Below are 23,894 nucleotides of genomic sequence, written 5' to 3' on the forward strand. Positions count from 1 at the left end.
ATCATTACTTCAAGCACACTGCCTCGCTAATGGTTAATGGAGAGACCTGTGATGGGTCAAAGTGCTGGGGATAAATAGCTTTTGAAGCTCACCCCTAAATGGGACCTCTCTGTTTCTTCCTCCAAGGCTCAGGGAGTCTTGCAGAAGATGCAGAAAGAATGTTAGACCCAGATAACGCAGAGCAGTGTCATAAAATGCTTCCCCCGACATGGTGTGAACTTCACATTCATAAACTCACAGCAGCTGTTGTTACCTGCCTGAGACCTGCACCCAATGGTGTCCTTCAGCATTCTAGTGTGGAAAGAAAGAGGTGCGAGCGCCTAAGGTCTCATCCCTCCCTGAGAAGTAGTTATGGTGAGGGTGGTTAATGGGGTGTGGTGGAGTGGGAATAGGGATAACAAAGGGGTTCTCTTTCAGTAGTGTAGACACTGGTAAGGTACCATTGCTCCAGTAAATAGCCCCTGTTCTTCCTCATGCAAGAAACTCTAATTAAACTAACAAGTAAGAAAACAAACAAGAACACAGGGAAATAAGAGGGGGGATTAGAAAGAAGAGGTTTACCAGCATGGGTGTGAGAAAAGGTAATGGGGGTGGAGAATGAACAAAGTAAATTATATACATGCATGACATTGTTAAAGAGTAAAAGGTAATAAGAAAATACCAACTTGGGGTTGGGGATTTGGCTCAGAGGTAGAGCGCTTGCCTAGCAACCGCAAGGCCCTGGGTTCAGTTCCCAGCTCCGGGAAAAAAAAAAAAGAAAAAAAAAATACCAACTTGCACTTTGTAATTCTTCAGTAAACATTTATTTTGTGCTAATACTTCTGCTATTGGAAAGCCTACTATCTCTGTTCTCACAAAGAAACATTCTCCTAGCTGTTTCTTAATTTAGATCAGTGGAGATATTGGAAAAGATATTTAGAATGAAGCAAAACATCGGCTAAAATTTGGGGGAAATTGTAATAAATGGGGAAATGTATTACTTATCTTAGTAACAATGTAACAGCGTAATAGTGTTCTCCAGCACATGAGCATGTGGTCAGCTGTAGACACATACTCATGTAAAACCTTTACCCACCCCTTAGTAAACTGCTGTCTCTCCTCTGCCCTGTGTTCCTTTTCACCCAAGACATATGACCTACATTATAGTTATGGCAACTGAACGCAGTATAATAGTCTGCAATTCCACACAGACTGTATTGAGTACCGCTGTCAGTGGGGCGCTAAGCCATGGAATGGTCGGGGGAAGGCACATGAAAGGAGACATGTGCCAAAGTAGGTAACAGTTCTAACAGCAGAATCAGACTGAATTAACTTGAAGCTTGGCTTTGATGCTTAGGATATAGTGGTCTTGAGCAAATTGTTCAGCTCCTCTGACATCATTTCCCTAGTTGTAAAATGTTTTCATATGGAATTTACAACCAGATTAAATAACAGCATGCAAGCACCTAGCTCTGTGTGGGCACTTAACAGTGATTTGAAAAGTTCCTTGAATGCTTAACAGATTAAAAGTCATAGCACACGATAACGCTAGCTGAGAGATGTAAACAAACCTCTAAACAAGTACAGATGAGGGACCGACTCCACCAGCCTGGAGGGTATGGGCTTTATGGAACATTTCCCAGAGCTGCTGCTGTTATTGTTTGTCTGTTTATTGTCACTAAGTGTTGGGAGTCAGCCATTGACAGCCAAGAGAGTCAGGCATGACCCTCTAATGCTGTGGTTCTAGGCTTTCTAGTACAGTTCCTCAGGTTGTGGTGAACCACAACCCTAAGATTACTTTTGTTGCTACTTCACAACTGTAATTTTGCTACTAGTGTGAATCATAATGTGAATTTCTGTGTTTTCTGATGATCATGGACAACTCCTGTGAAAGGGTTGCAAGTTGACAACCTCTGCATTAGTGTGCTAGTATAGTGACAAAAGCAAACTCATGTCACATAAAATGACATGTCACAGCAAGAGAAAGACAAGTCAGGTGTTATCTTTATTGTCTTTTATAAAACTCTGGGTGGGAACAACTGTGGGCCCAGCCAAGGTGTTCTCCTGAAGAATCACCACCATGCAATAGGCCCAGAAGAAAAGGAAGTTTATTGGGAGAAGGGAAAGGACCTGGAGAAGAGGTTGAGGTGGGGAAAGGAAAGGGACAGAGAAGGAAGGAGAGAGGAGAGAGAAAGGAAGAGAGGAAGAGGCCAGCCAGAAACACATGGGAACAAAGAGAAAGAAAAGATGGAGAGAGAGAGAGAGAGAGAGAGAGAGAGAGAGAGAGTGAGAAGCAGTCTTCTTATAAGCGTGACTTCTGACTCGTACCTGGTGGGCAGTAATGCAAGCTGTCGCTAGGTAGCTCTTGGGTAGAGCCTAGAGAAATTGCCAACAATATTAATTTTCTAAATTAATGACAAACTGAGTCTCTTAGAACAAAATTTACTGTCTCATGATTAGAGAATCTAAACACATAAAGAGATTTTTTACAATGTATTTACTTTGTGTATATGCCTGTTTGCGTCCATGAATGTATGTGCACCACCTTGTGCCTGGTACCCATGGAGTCCAGAAGAGAGCATTGGATCTGCTGGAACAACTTTGAGTTACAGACGGATGTGATGTCCCATGTGGGTATTGGGAGACAGACTTGGGTCCTCTATAAGAGCAAGTGCTCTTAACTGTTGAGCCATTCCTACAGCTGCAGGACAAACAAAATTAATATGCCAGTAGGAGGGACCCTTCGAAAGGTGTAGTGAAGTTCTTGCTTCTCAGGTTCTGGCACTCTGTTTCCGGTATTACCACTCCACGTCAGTGTTTTCACATTGGCATCTTCCTGAGTCTTTACCCAGTCTTCCCTCGGTGCCTCGGAATTCATATTTCCTCTTCTATCGGAATATTAGGCGTGCTGTATTACAGCCTCTCAGCCTCAGCAGACCCCACCTTTAAGTTGTGAGGATGCCAGCTCTCGGTCAGTTCACCTTCTGAGGTGCTGAGGGTTTAGGACTCCAGCCCGTGTCTTTCACAAGACTACGACCAGCTGTCTTGTTTGAGACCATTGTTCCCAGAGAAAGAGGGCAAGTTGGCACACAGGCAGGGCATCTGCAAGGCTGGACTAGAATGCTGCACTGTGTAACTCATGCAATTTTGCAAAAAATAAAGGAAAACCAGTGGAATAGTTTATCAAATCATGTTTTTTAAAAACACCCCAGGGAACTGTTGAGGAGGAAGTTGACGGCCAGGAACATGGAGAGAAAGACACCATGAGTGAGCTTCCCGCTGCTCTTCAGAGAACTGTGGTATCCATCTTGGTGCAGGGTACGTATCTGCAACAAGGAAGGAAAACAGTGGGTGAGATTTGCGCAGCACCATGGACTGCAAACTGTTCCTTAGGCCTCCGTCTTCTCCAGACAGGCCAGGTTCCCAATTCTTTTCTTCTTACTTGATTCCCTTCCCAATATTAACACTATGCTCGTGTCTTAAGTCAGGCTACCTTAATAAAAAAACCAAAGTATATAATAACTGCCCATTTACTGTTAAAATGCCCATCTCCAATAATTAAGCAGGTTTAGAAGTGCTAAATACAAACTTTAAGGCATACAGACAGTTTCTTATACCATGAGCTCATCAAGGATCTTAATGGTCTAACAAGATGAAAAGATTAAAGAATATATTGTTACAGAGTTTAAACTCAAAGTCTCTGTTACACTTCAGATGATATTTTTAAGGTCTTTCATTTATTTTTACTTTATGTCTATGCATCTGTCTGCTTACGTGTACTTGGAAGCCAGAAGGTGTCAGATTCCCTGGAACTGGAGTTAGAAATTGTGATAGGTGGCCATATAGGTGTGGGGAATGGAATCCACCCAGAGTCTCTCAAGAGCAGTGAGTGCTCATGGCTATTGAACCATCTCTTCCACCTGATAAAGCACAATTTCTCAACGCACATGTAAAACACTAAAAACATCTTTATCTCACATTTGACAGGGCAACCCGTGTTTTTATTTGCTGTATATGGAAACTATGAAAAGATAAATTAAAGCACACGATTCCCTTATTTTCATTTTTGACAGGGACAGGTGGGATAGTCTCAAATCCACTCTACATCCAAGGATGACCTTACACTACTGATCATCCTGTCTCCACGTCCTGTGGGCTGGGACTACAGTTTTGTGCTGCTACACCCGGTTTACACATTCCTGGGGATAGAACTCAAGGCTTCATGCTTCACGCATGCTAAGTAAGCACGCTACCAATTGAGCGGCACTCCCAGCCTCGATGTGTTTCTAAATGCAACAAAAACTCCTCACATTTAAAGCATGTATGCAACACTTGGGTGTATTTATACCTAACAGTTCAATATTTACCTGAAGTTGAAATCTTACCAGACATCCTATGAATCATGAATCTAGCAGCCTTAATTAGAATAATTGGCTGGATTGGAAACAATAAAGAAAATTTCTAAAGAACATAAGTAAAAAAAAAAAACAACATTTTCTTTTCTAGTTAAGTAAAAATTATAGTTCTCTAACAGAACATTTTGGGACAAGGATTGTATCTTATTGAAGCTTATCTTCTTCCGGTGTCTATAGAGGCATTAAAAAAGAAAACCAAAACAAAACAAAACCAGGCATGCCTGGTGCATACCCATAATCCTAGGACCAGGAAGGCTGAGACAGTGACTTAGTTATGGGTATTATTATTGTGATGGAGCACCATGGCCAAAACAACTTGGGAAGAAAAGGATTTATTGACTCACACTTCTACATCGTTTATCACTGAAGGAAATCAGGGTAGGAAGTTAACAGAGCAAGAACCAGGATGCAGGAACTGATGCAGAGGCCGTGCATGGGTTACCACTAACTGACTTCCTCATCATATAGAAGCCAGGACTGGAGAGCCAACAATGGGGTGAGCCCTCCCTCATCATTGGTTGGTGAGGGGCATCTCTGGGATGAGGTAAAAGCCTAGGAAAAGAGAGACATCTAGGAACCTATGAGGGTGACCCTAGCTAAGAGTCCTATCAATAGGATATGGAACCTGAAATGGCTACCTCCTGTAATAAGGAAAGACTTCCAATGGAGGGATGGGGATACTAATGCACCCACAAAACCACCACCCCACAATTTGTTCAGCCTACATGATGTGCAAGGACAAAGGTGGAGCAGAGACTGAGGGAGTGACCAACCAATGCTAACCCAACTTGAGACCCATGCCAAGAAAGAGAGAGCCCACCCTGTCACTGTTATTGTTACTCTGCTATACTTGCAGAGAAAAGGCTAGATAACTGTCTTCTGAGAGGCTTCACCCAGCAGTTGATGGAAACAGGTGTAGAAACTCACAGCCAAACATCATGCTGAGCTGGGAGAATCTTGGGGGTGAAGAAGGGGGTAAAGGGGAGGATTAAAGGAGCCAGAGGGGTCAAGGACACCATAAGAAAACCTAGAGAATCAACTAACCTGGGCCCGTAGGGGCTCACAGAGACTGAACTGCCAACCACGAAGAGCATGCATGGGATGGACCTACGCCCCCTATGTATCATATGTAACAGTTGTGCACCCTGGTCTTAATGTGGTCTCCTAACAACTCTATCAGGGCTCTCTCTGACTCCATTGCTTGCTGTCCCCTAACTGAGCTGCCTTGTGCAGGCAATAAAAGATGCTCCTGGTTCTACTGCAACTTGTTATACTAAGGCAGGTTGATATCATGGGAGCCTCCCCTCCTCTGAGGAGAAAAGGATGGGAAATGGGGTGGGGGTAGGGGAAGTAGGTTAGAGGAAGGAAATGAGAGGACAGGAAGGAGAGAAAATGGTAATCAGTTTAAAAAGATACAGATGTATTAGAGAGAAGGGGGAGGGAGGGAGGGAGGGAGGGAGGGAGGGAGAGAGAGAGAGAGAGAGAGAGAGAGAGAGAGAGAGAGAACAAAAAGAAAATGCCCAGTAAGCTTATATGCTTACAACCCAAGCTTTTAGAGGCACTTCCCTGAATGAGTCTCCTCTCTGATGACTCCAACTAGCACAGGCAGGAAGACTGCAAATTAGAGGATCTGCCATACAAACTGAGACTCTGTCTTGAAAGAACTTGCGGCATTCAAAAAGTATTCTCCAGTGAGACTAAGAAATCAGAAAGATTAAGAGGTATAAGTAGAAACTCCATTGCTATCCCAACTCCAATGCCCCAGGTTTATAAAAGGGTCTAGAACAGCAGTCCTATTATAACTCAGAGTCCTCGAAATTTTATTCTAAGAGCAATAGGTAAAACCTGGAATGTTCTAGGCTGACAGCCCTCTCTTAGAGCCTACCATGTCAGTCCTGAGGCCTAGGGCAGACAGGCTAATTCCTCATTCATCCCAGTGCTGGTTGAGACTCTAATCCTGCTATCAAAGGTATGAGGAGGAATAATAGCCTCTTTTGGCTGCTTTACTCTACATGGAGCTCAGTGCCTAGATATTATTCTTGTCCTAGCTCTGCATCTAACCTCCTGTCCTAGATGTGGTATTGTTTGGTCATTTTATGGTCCCTTCACATGCATGAAGGAATTACCCTATAGTGAGAGCACACTGTTCCACTAGAGATTCTGGATTTTCTTCAGGTTGAGGCTGTCAGCTGTTGACATCTGCACTGGCTTTTACTCTATTTCCCTGGGCACACTTCTGTGATGTTCATTGCTGAAATTTCACAGGACACATTTTCTACTTAGCATTTAAGCCTCAAATGTTCAGTTAGATCCTAATCCAGGAGCTTAATGCATTTGATGCAATGTTTGTTTTGGATTCCAATGGAAACTTTGAAAAAGCCAACAGTAAACAAAATCTTCTCTGGCCCATTATCTACATAAGCTATTCTTCCCTACACTGCAGTGTTTAAGTAGGAGCAGGGCCTTTCTGCCTTAGCAACAAGCTCTCAAGCTCATGAGAATCATGTAGGTGACCTGGATTCCTCTGCCACTCATGTTTCCCACCAGGTTTTCATAGGAAGTACTAACATTCATTCCATCACGTCTTTCTTGCATGTTTTCTTACCATCCTCAGATAACACATTTGTTGAGTACCTGCCTCCCCATACCTTTCCTGGGGATTTAGTGGTTTGTTTTCTTTTCAATATTGGAGATAGAACTCAAGGACTCATGCATAAGTACTCTACCACTGAGCTACATCCCAGCCATACCATCGATGTTCAGATATTCATTTCCTTTCTGGATGAAAGTTTATTTGGTTTTTGAGTGAGTATAAGCCCAGAGTGAGTCCCAAACCAGAAGTCCTTAAGAAAATTCGACTGGATTTCTTTTCTGTCTATTTTCAGGTTATAGCCTATGGCTCTTAGTCTAAATCCTCCAGGACCCTATGTGTCAAATTAGGACTGCAGTTCTGGATCCTTCTAGAACCTGGGGATTGGAGTTGGGATAGCAATGTGATTTTTACTTGTATAATTGTAAACTTATTATGATGCCGTTACCAAGAACAACAAAAGTTACATCCTTGCTCTACCCAGCATATCAGACGATTGCTCTATGAAGATAACAAATGTAATACAGATATGGATAGTGTCACAGGGTATATTTTAATTGTTCACTCACTCAGTAACTTCATTAAAAGTAGTCTTTTCCAAGCTAAAGTATAACAAGGTAAGAAAATTTTCTAATAGGTAAGTTAAATATAGATTAAATTGTAATGGATACTCCATGGAATTTTGTCCTTGAGTTTGTTGTGTTTAAGTGGGCCATTGCTGTAATTAGGTGTCTTTAGGAGGCCTCTTTCAAAACCAGAATAGATCTAAGGACCTTTGAGAACTATTCCCTCTGTTCTTAAATTCAATACTTTCAAGCTTTCTTCTTATCACAAAATCACAAAGCTTTTTTTTTTTTAAATCTCATCAGGATGGTCCCAAATTACCTCTGTTGGTAAATTATTCAAATGGGGTGTGTGGGGTGGGGAGCTTTTAAATAGATTTGATAAGACAAGTTTTTTTTAGCAAGTCATTAAGAGAAGAGATCTCAGCAGGGGTCGGAGTTGCTTAGATTAGAACAAAGCTTGTTCTCTTCTCTGTCCTTTCTCTCTACCTCTCTATCTCCAGAGATGTCCTTCACTTTCTCTTCTCTCTTGTCTCTAAACAGGAAGAGGGACAGAAAGATTTAACTAAATGACATTCAGTATAACAAACCTCTCTCTTTTTGAAAGCAGTGTGTAAACACATTCAATGTTGGAAGTATAGCCTAAGGAGAAAAGCCTTATTGTATGTTCCTGGGTGATTCTAGAGACAATGAATGTGGGAGAAAATGCTTTCTAGAGATTCTGGGGATGGCAGTACTGAAAGAAACAAAGGAGTGCAGTATGTGCGTGTTTCTAGAGATAAACTCAAGAATGATGTTTGTTCCCTAGAAGCACCTATTGTGCTTTGGGGACAATATTCACTTGCTGCAGAATGTTCATGTTAACAGAAAACTATTTGTTGAAATATGGGTATTAGTGATAGATAACTTCAAAGCCCACTATCTACCCGAGTCAATACAGTGATTCTGTAAGACTCCTGTGCAATTAGACAGCCCTGGTAGAGAGAACATTGCATGCGCCAATTATATCATTATCCAGGTAGCAAGACACAAAAAGAAGTTCAGAATTTCTACCCAGAAGTTCAGTGCTTTCTCTCCATGTATAACTAATTAGTCCAATCCCACACATAATTACAGTAATTTGCATGAAGCTTGGTATCCATAATTACTAATGCTGGCTATAGTACTCTTACAGTTTCAATTGTCGTTATTGGACAAGACATCAAATCCAGGTTTGCGATACCCATGTTGCTGTCTGCTGAAGATTTGACATTGCCCAAAACAGTCAGAAAAAGATGGCCATAGCAGGCATTTATCTCAATTCCCTTATAAAAAGAAAACTTGGTGTTTAGAAAGTAAGGGCTGGATTGGACCATTCTTCTTTGTTTTGCTTTCCCAGCAACAAGCAACTTTCTGAGGCCAGCATGTGCCATGGCAAAATATGATGGAAAAGCAGCACGAAGAAGCAACCAGTGCTGACGGCCAGCTTCCCCAGTGGGAAAATGAATGCCCTTTCAGGAATCTGATGTCATGATCTCTAGAGAAGGTAGGTGTCTTAGCCCCTGAAAGATGGCCTAGCTCTACTTGCTTCATGACATTTTCCATATAGGGAAGTTCCAAGTTGTCAACAGGTCTCAAGGATTTAATACCCATGCTAAACATAACCTCACACATATTTGTTGGCCTTATTTCCTTTTCAGTTTGATTTAGCTGTAAAGAGAAGACAATCTGGGAGAGGGATTCGGACAGTAGAGATTGTGCACGTGAGAGGGAAGAGGGTGGATGAGAACTCTCTGACCCTTAAACAATTCTACTATGAACCTAAAACTGCTCTGAAAACACAATCTACTCAGAAAAGGTGATATGAATCTAGATGCATGCTTCTCTTTCTGGCTCCTTCTTACGTCTTTGCAGTTAGATATGTAGCCACAGCTGAGTTCTGGCTATCTTCTTTAGAACTAGTGTTACATTAACTTTTCCGAGACAGAAGCAAACAAACTCTACTGACCCCGTATGGGGAGCCAATGACAGAATGGTGCAATGATGCTGCACCATCATGATGAGTCATTGAGTTTTTTTAAGTGGGAGCATAGGTGAGGGGTTTTATGTTGATAACAAGAATTAAAGATAATGTAGGCAGCTAAATGCAACAATCAAATCATAAAATTATTTATTAAGCGAGACTTGAAAACCAAGGACTTCAATGTTTTTGTCTACTTGTTAGTAATTTTTTTTGATATATTTGAAAGACATAGAAAGTGATATTTTATTTGAATCTAATTTGTTTGGAGTCATAGGATAGGCAAGGTTCATGTCAAACTTTTGGAAGTATAATTAGAAGATGTTAAGAAGATATATTCTGAAGTCTATGATTCTTTTATTGTTGGAGTTTGATTAAATTTTCAGGGAAACCACTATAGTGGCAAAACATAAATCATGGTTTCAACTTACCTTGAACAGTGATTAGTTTTATTGTTAACTAGACACAAACTAGAGTCATCTTTAAGAGGGAAGCTTAATTAAAGAGTTGTCACCATCAAATTGGTCTGTGCCCTTGTATGAGGGGGATTTTCTTGACTAAGGATTGAGGAAGGTCCATCCAGTCTAATGTGAATAGTTCCATCTCTAAGCAAGTGAAACTGTACTGAATAAGAATAGTAATATAGTAAGAACAATTCTTCCCTCCCTGGTCAATACTTAAGATCCCTGAATCCTTGGGTCCCTGCCCTGAATTTCCACAAAATGTTGGATTGTGACCTGGAAGTTGAAGACTGACATAAATGCATTCTCTCTCAAGTTGATTTTGGTCAGTGTCTTATTACAGCACCAGAGAAATAATAAAAATTCTTCCCAAACTGTGAGCTTCCATTTCAATGCCCTGAGCTACACCTGTATGGTTTCCATTTTTGTAGCATGAGGTAACCATTCAAGTGAGTAACTGAATTATCTCACTTTAAAGAGCTCCACTCTGTTTATATGCCTACACCACATTTGTCATGTGCTCCAATGTAGCACAGATGGTACAAGGTCTTTGAAGCTGTCAAACTCAAACCAAAGAATCCAAAATAAATAGATACCTAGGATTCCCTCCTGTGATAGAGGCCCAATTATTAGGGAACAGAAACACAAGACTTTAGGTTTCACTATCTGCTTCCTCATGAGCTCACAGCCCTTTCTCATGTGTTACCAGGGATTTTGAGTTATAACAGAAATGTAAGACCTAGGAGGTTGCTATTTAGGGACAGATATGAGACCTTATTTTCAGGGTCTTAGAAATGGATTTCTGCTTCCCTGCTTTGATCAGCACACCTAGAAACCTAGAACCTTACCTTATCTAATCCAGAATTTCAGCACCTGGTAGATTAAGACTCTGTCATTGGAATTCTACAGCTCTCTCACTTACAAAATGAAGGTTTGGACTGAACTCTAAAACCAATAGCTAAAATTTCTAAGATCTTGGAAGTAATTAAGTACTTTACAAAATCCTGTGAACATATAACTTCAATTTGCAATGCTGTGTGCAGTCATTAATGTCTCTGCTGGCTCCATAGTGCTTTTCAGAGATTGTGGATCATTTCTTCTCAGGTCAGCTTAATTTTCTTTTTTAGTCTTGTTAGACATTAGAGGCACGAACCTACAACCAACTACTCTACAAATATTTAAGGAAACAGCGATCAAATTTGCACACAAATTCTTTGTGTCCAAGCAGAGAAATTGTATCAGGGCAGAGAAAATAGCAAAGGAAAATACCACAAAACTTTAAATGCGGCATATGGGAAATATCTGAAGAACATAAAGAAGACTAGTGTTTGCGGGGAAGCATGATGAGAACATAAGACCCAGCAGGAGGCCAGGCTCAACCCATAGTGTCTATAGAAGACCACATTTCATTTCTAGCACAACTTGGAACATCAGCTTCCAACACAAGATGAATGTAGTGAAGACATCTGAATGAACTGCCAAGTTATCTGGCTAATAGGAGAAAGGAATAGAGAGGACAGAATACAAAAGAGAAAAAAAAACAGAGGGAAAAGGAAAAGGCATTTGAGGTAAAGGCAGCATTCTGAATAAAGATGAAAATTTCTTTTTTCAAAAGCCACTGAGATTTGCTAACATCTAAAATAGGAGGTAAGAGCAGCTGTGCATGAGTGAGGGAAGTAAGCAGGTGCTAGGAATGTTGCTGCTACAGACATAGCTATGCAGGGCCATAAAGCATATGCATTTGATATATGCTAGGATTCTATATGTCATTAGACCAGCCATGTAGCCAGAAGGCTAACAGTCTTCCATAGTCTATTTCTCGTTCTACTATCTAACATAAGGCTATATATTAATATATATTTCTGGGTCAACTACATTGCTCACAATTTTCTATGTTTGCCAAATCAATCACCCAGATTTGTACCAAGCTAGGTAGACCAAGAAAACTTGATGTAGGCACTGATAATTACTGCTTACCAGTCAGGGAAAGCCACCTCCCTTCTTCTGGCCTATAAAATTAACAAGACCCCTAGTTTGTTAGAATGACTCATATGACTTGAGTAGAATTTTATTACTTTACTTGATGTACAAGGCCACTTCTCCAGGGAAGACAGTAGCATAGGGAATCATAATACTTGCATGTGGAAAGTAGTTTCCCAAGTGCTTTTGCATATATAATAATCTTCTCCTATAGCAACTATTAAAGTGGACAATGTAGATATTATCATTTTTGTTTTATTTTTCTGGAAACCAAGGCTGAGAGGCTGTGCACTACATATAGTAGAATCATAATGGGAGACTTGTCACCCGTGTCTAAAGTGGAAAGAAATGTTAGGAGGGACACACATATACTACTATTTTATGATTCCAGTAGGAAAAGAGCAATAGCCTTTCTCTACTGAACTTTTATATAAACTATCTGTTTCTTTTTTTAAACAAAAATTAATCTGGTACTTATGTTTCACCAGATACTATTCTAGTCATTGTGGTCATTATATCAATCAAAAGTAACTGTCCTGTTGTTTACATCCTGGTAGAAAATAGACAGTAATCTACTAAATTGTGTTGACTTGGATGATGCTATACGATGTAGGCAATAACCAATCAGGGAGGGTAGCTGGGAGCAGTGATGGTGAGAGTAAGTGAAGACATAAGTGGGCTGTTGGGGAAAAGCATCATTGAGGTCACGGTAGTTGAGTGAAGGCCTGAGAAGTGCAATGCTATGAACCAACAGGAGAGCTAGGAAAAAAATTCAAAGCAGACAAAATAGCAGTTACCAAAGCCCTGAGAAGGCAGAATGTCTGGATTGTTGGAGAAATGGCACGGGGTTATATATAGATAAGCCAGGAGGGTAAATCTGCAGCTGGACATAGTAATACGGGGGGTTGTATTAGTCACTTTTTTTGGTTCTGTGACAAAATATTATGGCCAAAAGCATTTTATGGAAGAAAGTTTATTTTGTCTCACAGTTCCAAAAGATGTCTATTAATGGCCAGTGAGGCTAGAACAGAAAGCTGTGAAACCACATCTTCAATGATAAGCAAAAAAAAAAAAAAAAAAAAAAAAAATCTGGAGTGAACTGGAAGGCAAATCCCAGTGAACCCGAATCCCACGACTGTAGAGGAGTGGTTCTGATGTTTTGATTTAATCGAAAATCTGTGAGTACTGATGCTCAAGGTCCTTGTCCCCAAATGGTTCTTGATCAATCAGTAAAGATGCCAGCAGCCAATGGCTGGGCAGAAAGAAAGAGGCAGACCTTCCAGGTTTCTGCAGGCTAGAAGAGAGGAGGAGAATAAAGATACTTTGGGAAGAAAGACCAACAGACTCAGAGCTGCAGGGGAGATCTTCCAAAATGTAGATGGAAAAGGAAATCGGCCCACAGAAAAGCAGCCTAAAAGTGTCTTGGGCAGCAAGACCAATGGCACACAGAAGGTAACTATGCAACTAAGTTGAAGACAGATTTTGAGCTGTTTTACTAGGTATAAATGTAAGGGCACGCTAGCCACAGAAGGCTTAGGAGAGCCCAGCCACAGAACCAATAAGGCAATTTAAAAATGAACTAAAGTGTGTGTCTTTCATCTGCAGATCCTAGATAGCTCCTGGGTGGGTGGGTGTCTGCAACCAGCCAGGAGCACAAAGCAGAACAGTCAAAAAGCCCCTGCTGCATACACATGACCACACTTCTTCCAGCAAGGCTTTAGTACCTAAAGTTTTCACAGCATATCCCAATCAGAACCACCAACTGTGGATCAAGTGTTCAAATACCCGATCCTATGGGGGAAGGTATCTCATTTAACCCACCAGGAGGACCAAGCTTTCAATACATTTCAATACTAAAACTTCCATTCTTTTGGGGAGGTAGGGTAAGAAGTGGATAATGATTTATATCAAACCATAACAGCAGCTTTCCTCAAGTCAAGCTGGGGAAAGGAGAACAGAAAAATTGACCAAATAGATCCAAGAAAAAAGCAGGGATCCAGCAACATCCAATGCGATGCGGCCATTCTTCAGGTTAGAGATATTCAGAATTGACTGGCTTCCTCTGCCTTCTGCCTCTCTCCCCATTGCCCATATAAGCACAGCAGCATCACCTCCCACAGCCATATCCTGGTCTCTGTTCAGGCTTTTATCGCTCTCCTACAAGTTCATAGTTTTTAACTTCAGCTGACCCTCTAGGGCAGTGGTTCTCAACCTGTGGGTCATGACCCCACTGGGGAGACTTATCAGAGATCCTACATATCAGATATTTTACTTTAAAATTAACTGTAAGCTTACAGTTTTGAAGAAGCAATAAAATGGTTTTATGGTTGGGGTTCACCACAACATGAGGAACTGTGTTAAAGGGTCACAGCTTGGGGAAGGTTGAGAATCACTGCTCTTGTGTGAAGGTAACTCTTCTGTTTTCTCCCTAGTAGATCCACTTGGGGATTTCCGAGTAAAACTCAGCGCTTACCTTTTAGAATAAGCTTAGCCTTGAGGTCAGCTCAATCCTTCTTCCTTTCTTCAACTTGGAACCTAAAAAGTGGAACAGCTAAAAAGAAAGTCATGCTTTAGCAGACTTCTGTACTTCATTCACACCTGATAAATGCATCCTGTTTTGTGCTCATGAAGATTCTCTTCTATAGGAAGACAATTGTCCCAAAATACAACACCCTGGACCAATAGTCAGCACGCTATGTTACATTCTAGCCCACCATGCCTCCAGAGACTTGTGCTTACACTCCCTCAGCCTTGGTAACCTTGATCTCTAGCTTTATTTTCTCTCATCTAAGGAGACGATTTTCTCTTTCCTCCTCTCCTGCATTGTTGCCTTGAACTTGCCTCAAGCTTCCTCCTGTAGTGTCTCAGATTAAAATGTGTCACACACAAGATGCTCCTCAAAGTTACTCTCTACACAAGCCTGCCATTCTGAGGACTAGGAGGTTTTATTTGTAACTAGTTAGTTTTTCTGGAGATGCTTATCTGTGTTTGTGCGGGAAGGGGTCTTCATTATTTCTAAAGAGAAGACTTTCTATAGCTCCATGTAGCCTCTGCCAGAAGTCACAAGAGGCTGCTTTTCTATGAGTCTGCACAAAATGAGAATTTTAAAGATATTTAAAAAGATAACATTGTTTTCTGATGGTGGGACCCAGCAAGCTGACAAGGAGGAAGGTGGGCATAGAAGTATGGTGATAGCTATACTATTAGGAAATAAAATGAATGCTGGGATGGGGTCCCTTGGTGAGGCCAGGATGGTGTTGCTATGGGGTCCTTTGCCAAGTAAGTCAAGTGTGGACTTGCTGATATGCCCTCCTCACTTCCTGGGAAGGTTCAACATCCAGACACCAGCCAGATGGGAGAACACCCTTCAACCTACTCAAGCCAGCCTCCAGCAGAGAAGCCAAAGGGAGAGTCCACCGGCTGTGTGAAAACAAAGCGGTCCTTCTCCCTGCCTGTAGCTTTATGAGTTGGCAGCTCTGGAAAAGCCTCTCTTTGATCTTGAGCTTTGAAGGGATCAAACAAGCTGCTTTAATGGGCAGGAACGCAGCTCTGAAAATCCTACCTTTTGTCAGGAAAGCCTTCCTTTCTCCTCCTGGGACAGGTGCAAGTGGAGAAGGAGTCTGCTTTCAAGGCCTGAAGCCAGATGTTCCTTCTGGCAGCAAGTAGGACAAAGAGGGTGAAAGTGAGCTAGTGTGTGTGTGTGTGTGTGTGTGTGTGTGTGTGTGTGTGTGTGGGTTAGAGGTGGGGGAGCAGTTGTCCAGGCCTTGTCTACAGATGAGCTTGCCGGTTATGGTTAAGGTTAGCTCTTGTGGGTTCTTCCCTGGGAGGCTGCTTTGACACTTTCACTGTGCTGTGGGTCTTTTTTTCCTTTATAGACCAGCCGCTGACTAGGCTGGTGCTAACTAGGCTGATCTTGCCTTCAAGCCCTTGTAGATTTTGTTTAGGAGAAGACTCATTTTTAAATGTTGGGATTTAGATTTGCAGCTTTTGAGGAATGGGCCAAGCTTCCCAACACAGTCCAGTGTGGTCTCACAGCTAACTTCTAAATGTTAGAACAGTCTTTAAACAACCATCCTCATCCCTTAACCTTTGCTGCTACTATGATGGCAGAGGTAGAAAGAGAAAAATTGGCTCTGGTTTTTGTTGCCAAGGAACCATTCCAATATGGGATAAAGTTATGAATTGTCAAGCTTATCTGAATAAGTAAATTCAGTGCGCAAAGCAGTTTCCTGATAAGGTAAATACTGTTTCTTTAAAAGTTTCTTCTAGAAACTCTAGGGGAGAGGACTTAAAAATATTATACCATTCAAGCTGGCATTTGAGGTTTCAGTGAGATCCTTGTCCTTTGGAACAGGGTTTGCCAGGATGGGTTCAGTCTCAGTTACACAACTTAAAGAAATCAGCCCATGACCAAAGAAGTTAGCACAACACTTGAATACTAGAGTTCCTTCTTCATTTCTCAACGTACTTTCAGGATTTTTGTTTTGTTTTGTTTTATTTTATTAAGGCAGTAGTTTTTAACTTTGAAAGTAAACAACCATTTCAGAGGGGCCACCTATGACCTTCAGAAAACACAGAAATTTACATTATGATTCGTAACAGTCGCAAATTACAGTTATGAAGTAGCAACAAAATAGTTTTATGCAAGGGTCACCACAACATGAGGAAGGGTCATAGTATTAGAAGGTTGAGAGTCACTGCAGTAAGGGATTAAAAATATTGATTAAGAGACTACAGAATGCTCAGCCATAAAGGGAACATATATAGTACACGCCCCTTCCAAGGTTCTGGGATTAGTGCTGAAGAAAGGGTTTAAGAGTCAGAGGTGGAGGATAACTACAGGGACACATCTGGACCCAGAGGGGCAGTCCTACGTATGGACTTACAGCAATTGCAACAGTATGCTCAAAACCTGTATAGTCCCAAGACATGCCAAATTCCAGCATAGAAAGGGAGGGACACACACAATCCTACCCTACCCCAGAACAAATGGAACTGCTAGCTTCCAGACAGAGGAGAGACAATTTTCTCTAAGAATGTATGCCCCGATAAGTAGACCTACTCCAATGGAAGATCACACGCTCAATATTTGTGTACAAATTAGTCTTAAGGATTTTGTTGTCATTTTGAAAATGGGACATGAAGTTGGGTTGGGAAGAAAGTAGAGTCAGACCTAGAAAGAGCTGAATGTGATAAATGTGACCGAAACACATTGTCTGAAACTCGAAAACGCTCAAAGAACTAAGAGAGGGGGCATGCCAAATATATTTCCATCTACATTCCCCTAAATAATTTGACCAAGTGAAATGTTTTGCTATATAAAGACTAATATCCCGTAGAAGTATCCTCCTGGGAGGCCTAATGGAACCCACCTGAGTGTTTTCCTCAACGTTTAGGGGGGAAACTGTCCTGAGGGTAATACTTTTAGTGAGAAAAGCTTAGGAAATTCTTTCTGTGTGTCTGTCCTCCCATTCCCATGCAAACATGCAACATTCAACAGTTACTAAAGCATGGGATATACCTGAGCAAGGAGGCCCCGGGGTAGACAGGATAGAAAAATAGGTAAACAAGTAAAACGTTTCCTCAAAGAAATCCTAGGGAAATTTATTTACAATAAAATGTATTTTACAGCAATCTTTTGTGTGCATCTAATTTCAACATTTAGTAAAGAAAAAAAGGCTGATTTTCATGCTAATTAAACTGATGCCCTGGTTATCTCAGCATAAAAACCTCAGTCCTGGTGATTTGATGCTGCATAGGACATTGCACATCTTTAGAAGTTTTCAGGGTTGATATTTTGATTTCATACTTGGTAGTGCTGAGAAATTGGATATATATATATATATATATATATATATATATATACACACACACACACAAACACACATATATATGTATATTTCAAAATAGCAAAAATAAAGTGTTTAGGGCTAATTCAAACATTGTTGGAAATGCTATCCCCATTTCAAACCAAAATTCACTTAACAGTTACATACATATATATTATACATATATATAATTCACACCTGGCTCAGTGGTTAAGAGCATTGACTGCTCTTCCAGAGGTCCTGAGTTCAATTCCCAGCACCCACATGATGGCTCACAACCATCTATAATGTGGTTTGATTCCCTCTTCTAGTATGTGTGAAGACAGAACATTCACGTTATATATATAAAATAAATATTATAATTCACAACATGTATAATAGGGTCAATATGAGTCCAGGAATTGCAGGTAGGTTTTGCTGATGTGTGATATGTTGGTATGCACACATAGTATATGTTGTATGTTCAGAACCAAGACCTCAGTGATGACTTACTATGCAACATGGACAGGCGCTGTCAGAGACTCCTTGGATTCTGAATTAATCTCTGGCCATTGCACATTCAGAAATCTTTAACTACTGTCATTTTTTTTTAATCAATCAAGTTCAGTCACTCGACTTCATATGGGGTCTAAGCACAATTTAGGAAACTAGAAATGTCAACATCAGACATGGTAGCACACACATGCAATAGCTGTACTTCAAAGCCTGAGGGAGGAGACAGTACAAGTTCAAGGCCAGCCTTGAGTACAAAGTGAATCCCTGCCTCAAAAATGCAACAGCCAAACCCTTCTTCTCGGAGGAAGGCGGAGAATGTAGGAAAATGCTTGCTGTGTGAAACCAAAGCATGTACAGTGGGTCTGTCAGCAGAAGAGCACAGTAGGTCTAACTGTCAGTGGAAGGGCCCATACACCCATTGGTCACATCATTAGGAAGACGTGGTACTAGGTGGTCACTAGGCTTTAAGTCCTCAGTGAGGTCACAGTTCTTTGCTGAACTGTTGTTTTCATAGCTACAATGTTCTCATCTGTAAAATGAGACATAATAAAGACAACAGTCATCCCTTTGTTGTGAGTAATTTAAAAAACAAAACAAAACAAAAAAACATGCCTGCTCCTTTGCTCTCGGCTTACCTCCACCAATGGCCAGGGGGCCGATTTTTTTTTTGTTTGTTTGTTTGTTTGTTTGTTTTTCCCAAGAGCAGTGATTGCTCCCCCAGCTCCTCACAGCTAGCTTCACCAAGCCACCAACAAGCGTCCCTGCTGTCCTCTTTCTCCTCTTGCCCACCTTAGTCCACCAGACAGTTTTATTATTTTAAAACTAGTCAAATAGGAAGAATTCCTGCCCTAATCATATTAACTAGCTCCCTTCACCCTCCTTGGCTCCGGCTCGTGGCAGAGGTTACAAACTCTAGCGCCCCCCACCCCCTCACCTACCTGTCTGCAGCTTCCTCCTTGCTCCAAACCCTGGTCTGGAAAAACCCTTCTCTTCCTCCTGGGACCCGGAAGTTCCACCTTTTTTCCTTTGCCCAGCAATTGGCTTCAGCCTTCTTTCTTGACACAATCAAGAACCAATTAGTTCAACACCTGCCCCTACGTTCCTTTCCATAAAGTAGCACAGAAGATAAAGTCAGGGGACACACACATTGTTTGACCCGGCACATTGCTTATTACTAAGAAATTAACCTTGTAAACATTGGCCATTGTTTTTAAGTGAAGATTTGAAGAGGTATGAGAACACATGAACTAAAGTGAAAGGTGAAGGGGTGGAGACTGCCTGAAGCCAATACTCAGAACAAGCCAAGAGAACTTGCTGTTTGCCTATTTCTTTCAGCATTCCCTGCTTCCTGCAGTTCAAAGGAAGGAACATTGTTAGGGGTGTTCACTCCCCAGTCCCTTCAAGCTTTTAAACCCTCTAAGCTCCAGGCTCTGGGGCTCAGGGCCCACCTAACTTTCTCATCAAGCAGATGCAAGGCAGCACAAGAAGGGTTACAGCCACGTTTCTAAACAAATAAACCCTGCCAAGGCTTGGTGCTGATATGAAATTATAATCAACACATTCATGGAATGGCGGTATTTATCGTGTTGTTAGCATTGTAAATTTGTACCATTGTAGATAGAAGTCACACAGCTTGGGGCCCTGTACCTTCACCTATTGTTTTCCCTGTGTTATGATAAATTTCCAGCAACACTTGATTAAAACTGCCAATTTGTTGGGAATAAAGAGAATCTCTCGACACCACCAGGACTAATTACGTTGTCCTTGCCAAAGGGGTAGTTGAATAATTGCATGCGATTATTGCACAGGCATGGCGCTATTCACGTCAGTAGCAAAGCAATGAAGATTGATTCCCTTTAATTAATCATTCAAAAATAGCCCCCTTGTATCATTCCCCAAATAGGAAGGAACATGTTCCTACATCTCTCTTCCAAAGGATGCCTGGGTGCAATTGGTTCCCTGATGAGGTATCAGAACGTGTGTGTGCCTGTCCAAGATAGGAGGACCTACTTTGTAATTGATTGTGGATCCTTTTCCCTAATTCTTTATTCCCAGCCCTGAACTCTCTGTAATCTTAACAGCCTGAAGCACATTTACATAGCTTTCATTAATTGTACTCTGGCTTCTCATTAGAAAGAGAGACAGCGTCTCTTATCTGATTCAGTATAGGCTCTATTTGCATTGCTGCTTACATGATATATTGCACTTCCAAAAGGCTCGCTGCTTCACTTGGAGAATCAAATGCCCTGCAAGTCAATATATTATTAGAAGACATTGATACACACTGTTATATACGTCTTGCAAATCTCTCAGTTCTGTCTTGTTTAAATGTTAAGGACATGGTGTTAACTTTCTCAGTCCTTAATACTTTAGAATATAGGAAACTGGTATCTTGAAATATGTGTATGTGTTTAATATTCCTCTATTGGCACCACAGTTTACAGTCTTTGATTTGATTGTATTGAGGAATGAATATATATATATATATAGATAGATAGATATATTAATATATTATACATAGATATTGCTAGGAGGTGGTTGTACATGCCATGTGTTTTAGGCCAGCCTGGTCTACGGAGCAAGTTCAGTGAAAGTCTATACAGAGAAACCCTGTCTCAAAGAAGAAAAGTTCATCTTCACTTGGTGCTAGAAGGGATGATGACGTTGACGACGATGATGTCAGATTGTTTTTTGTCTCACTGAGAAATAAAATGGTGACACTGGATGGAGATGCCCTCTTTGGGCTACATCTCTGCCCCTCATACCTGGCTCTTACCACTCATTTTTAGTTTCAGAAAATGTCATTTTAATAAGCTTGTATTGTCAGTGTGTGTGTGTGTGTGTGTGTGTGTGTGTGTGTGTGTGTGTGTGTACGATGCTTAAAATTATGGAGGCGAGAAGACAACTTCTGTCATCCCTACTCAATTAGAGTCCACCTTGGGTTTTTTATAATTTTTGGGGGGGCAGGGGCTCTATAGTAATCCATACGTCCACCAACTGAGATTACAAGTGCATGCCACTCTGCCAAGTTTTGTGTCCTAAAAACTGAACTCAGATGTTCAATGCTTACAAAGCAAGAACTTTATCTCTTGAACCATCCCAAGCACACCCCAACCCCTTACTTTCATTGTCTTTTAAATCATTAGAAAAACAAGGTAGTGTCCAACTTAGTATATGTTATCTCCTCCATTTTTCCTGTGTACACCTTCCTCTCCAAATATCCTTATACTTCCTGCCAACTTGCCTCTTAAGCCTGTTCTTCCTAGTTGGTCCTTTTAGTCTTAATGCACCAAGCAGAGATAAAGCACATCCAGATAGATGGGGATCCAAGAACAGGAGTCACACTGCTATGCTTGTTCCTTATGTAGAACAATCATCTAGGCACAGTTAGGAGATACAGGGCGGGAATCTGCCCTTGGGTGTTTCTTCTTAGTAGATTCTGGAAACACGGACCTGGTTGCTAGCTCCAAGAGGATCCACCCCAACATGTCGAGTCTGCAGATGAGAAAATGGAAGTTCCAGAAGAAGAAGCCTTCTTATGCATGCTATTGGGGAAGGGGGTTATGTGTTTGGTCTGTGACCAAACACGTCTAAAAAGGGCAACTAAAAGGAGGAACTGCTCAGTTTTGACTCATGGTTTGAGAGTTTTTAGTCCCTTGTCCTTGGCAATATGGTTTGGGGTCTATGACAAAACTGGATATCAAATAGGCAGAAGAGCAAGAATCCAAGGGAGCTATTCCCCTAATAACAGAAAGGAAATGAAGAGAAATGTGAACCTGAGAAGGATTCGGATGGTGGCAAGATTTAGCCACCATCAGTCAACAAGTCCCCAGTGGCTTACTTCTTATGGCTAGACTCAGCCTCCTGTTTCACATCACCTCCCAACAATGCAACCAACTATGAGCCTGTCAGTAAATTAAGTCTCTGATTAGGTCATCCTTCCTTCTTTAAGCCTATTAGCTGCTAAATTAAACTCGTAATGCCTGAGCCTGGAGGGTAGGGTTGGGACATTCAAACTATAACAACATTATAAAAGAAGGGAGAGGAACTATTGTATGAACAGAAACCTGGTTTAGGACACAGATCTGGCTGTGGGCTCTGCCCTGTAGCAGAACCTCAATTCTAACAATAGTGTTTTCCCTTTCATTTCTCTGTGTATGTCAGGTCCCGGGAGAAGTTCACAGCTTTTATGGGATTGTTGTAATAATGAGAAGTCATACAGATAAACCAATGCACACCTAAGAGACTCATATTAAAATGGCATAGTCCTCCCCAAATGGGAGCGTAAACAGTCAAGCAGCGTTGGTTCACAAATGTAAATATGCTGTCATCTCCAGCACATACTGTGTAAGTTAAGGGGTCCTCTATCTGTGGCTCCTTATTGAGCCTTGTGGACAGAGGGTGTGACACAGTTGTTCCATTTAGAACTGAGTAGTCACAGTCTCTTATTCACTGAATATTGATCAGCTCTGGGTCTCTGCATTAATTGTATACTGTAAAAAGAAGCCTCTCTGTTCAGGGCTGAGTATAGAGAGAAGAACTTAAGGAATAGTTTATTGCTATGCCCATTTTGATGAGTGGCAGTATTAGGTTTTCTGTTAAAGCCCATAATCTAGCCCACCATGTTTTTGTTGTTTGTTTTTATTTTGTTTTGTTGGTGTTTTGCCCCCTGTTAACAGTACCAGGAGTGAGTTCCATCTCAAGGAGTGGGTTTTTTAATCTAATCAGGAAATATTTAGTTATTTCCATGATGTTGGTGCCAGTATTGTACAAGCGAGCAGATCTTGTTGGGCCAGTGGTTATTGGGTCATAGTGCTCACAACTGGGTAATTTACCATGTTTCTCTCTCTCAAGAGTGCACACAGCATCTTCCAACACTACAAGAGCTATTTGATACAGATGGAGCTTCCAGGTTGGTAACAGCTTGATTTCTCTTTGCCTTGGAATTTAAGTATATGGTGCCTTCAGCCATAGGGTCCTGCCATCAAATTCTGGAGAATAACCAAAAGGAAGGGTGTCTGGCTTTTTTTAAAATAGTAGGCTGTGGGGACCAAACTCAGGTCCTCATGATTGCATGACATACACTTCATTGACTGAACTTTCCCCCAACCCCAAATACGTATGTAAACTAGGATATTTGTTGTTGAAACCCCTTGAGTTCAGTTTCCAGAACTGCCATGACAGAAGATGGCACATGGGACACTTGGACAACAGGGCCTTATTCTCTTGTGGTTTCAAGAGTTGCAAGGCTCAGATCCAGATGTCAGCTAGGTCTTTCTGAGGAGATCTCTATCTTTGGCTTGCAATGACCATACTCTTCCCCTTTCTGCATTCACATGCTCTTTCTTCTGTGTTTCTGTCCTAATCTCTTCTTACAAGAACACACCTCACTGATTTATGGCCCATTTACATGGCATCACTTTGAAATACACCTCTAGAGGCTGATTCCAGCATAGCCATGTTCTAAAATATTCAGTATGAGAGCGTCCATGTATGAATTGGGGAATGTACAAAGTTAGCACTCATGCTTCATTCTTTCCCAGTATACATACCTCCATGAACGTTTATACACAGAAGACACACG

General features: G+C 41.3%; 1 long non-coding RNA gene across 1 annotated transcript in view; it reads right to left on the reverse strand.

Annotated features, from left to right (window-relative positions):
- Window positions 1-1,965: 1,965 nt before the first annotated feature.
- The window catches only part of LOC108348793 (uncharacterized), a 29,399-nt gene continuing 7,470 nt past the window's right edge, over window positions 1,966-23,894 (reverse strand). The window contains exons 2-3 of the long non-coding RNA XR_001842106.3: window positions 14,461-14,538; window positions 1,966-3,305 (exon numbers count right to left, since the gene is read on the reverse strand). This is a non-coding gene — a long non-coding RNA (uncharacterized LOC108348793). The remainder of the gene's footprint in view (window positions 3,306-14,460; window positions 14,539-23,894) is intronic.

Source organism: Rattus norvegicus, chromosome 18, assembly GCF_036323735.1.
Source record: "Rattus norvegicus strain BN/NHsdMcwi chromosome 18, GRCr8, whole genome shotgun sequence".
Classification (NCBI taxonomy): domain Eukaryota; kingdom Metazoa; phylum Chordata; class Mammalia; order Rodentia; family Muridae; genus Rattus; species Rattus norvegicus.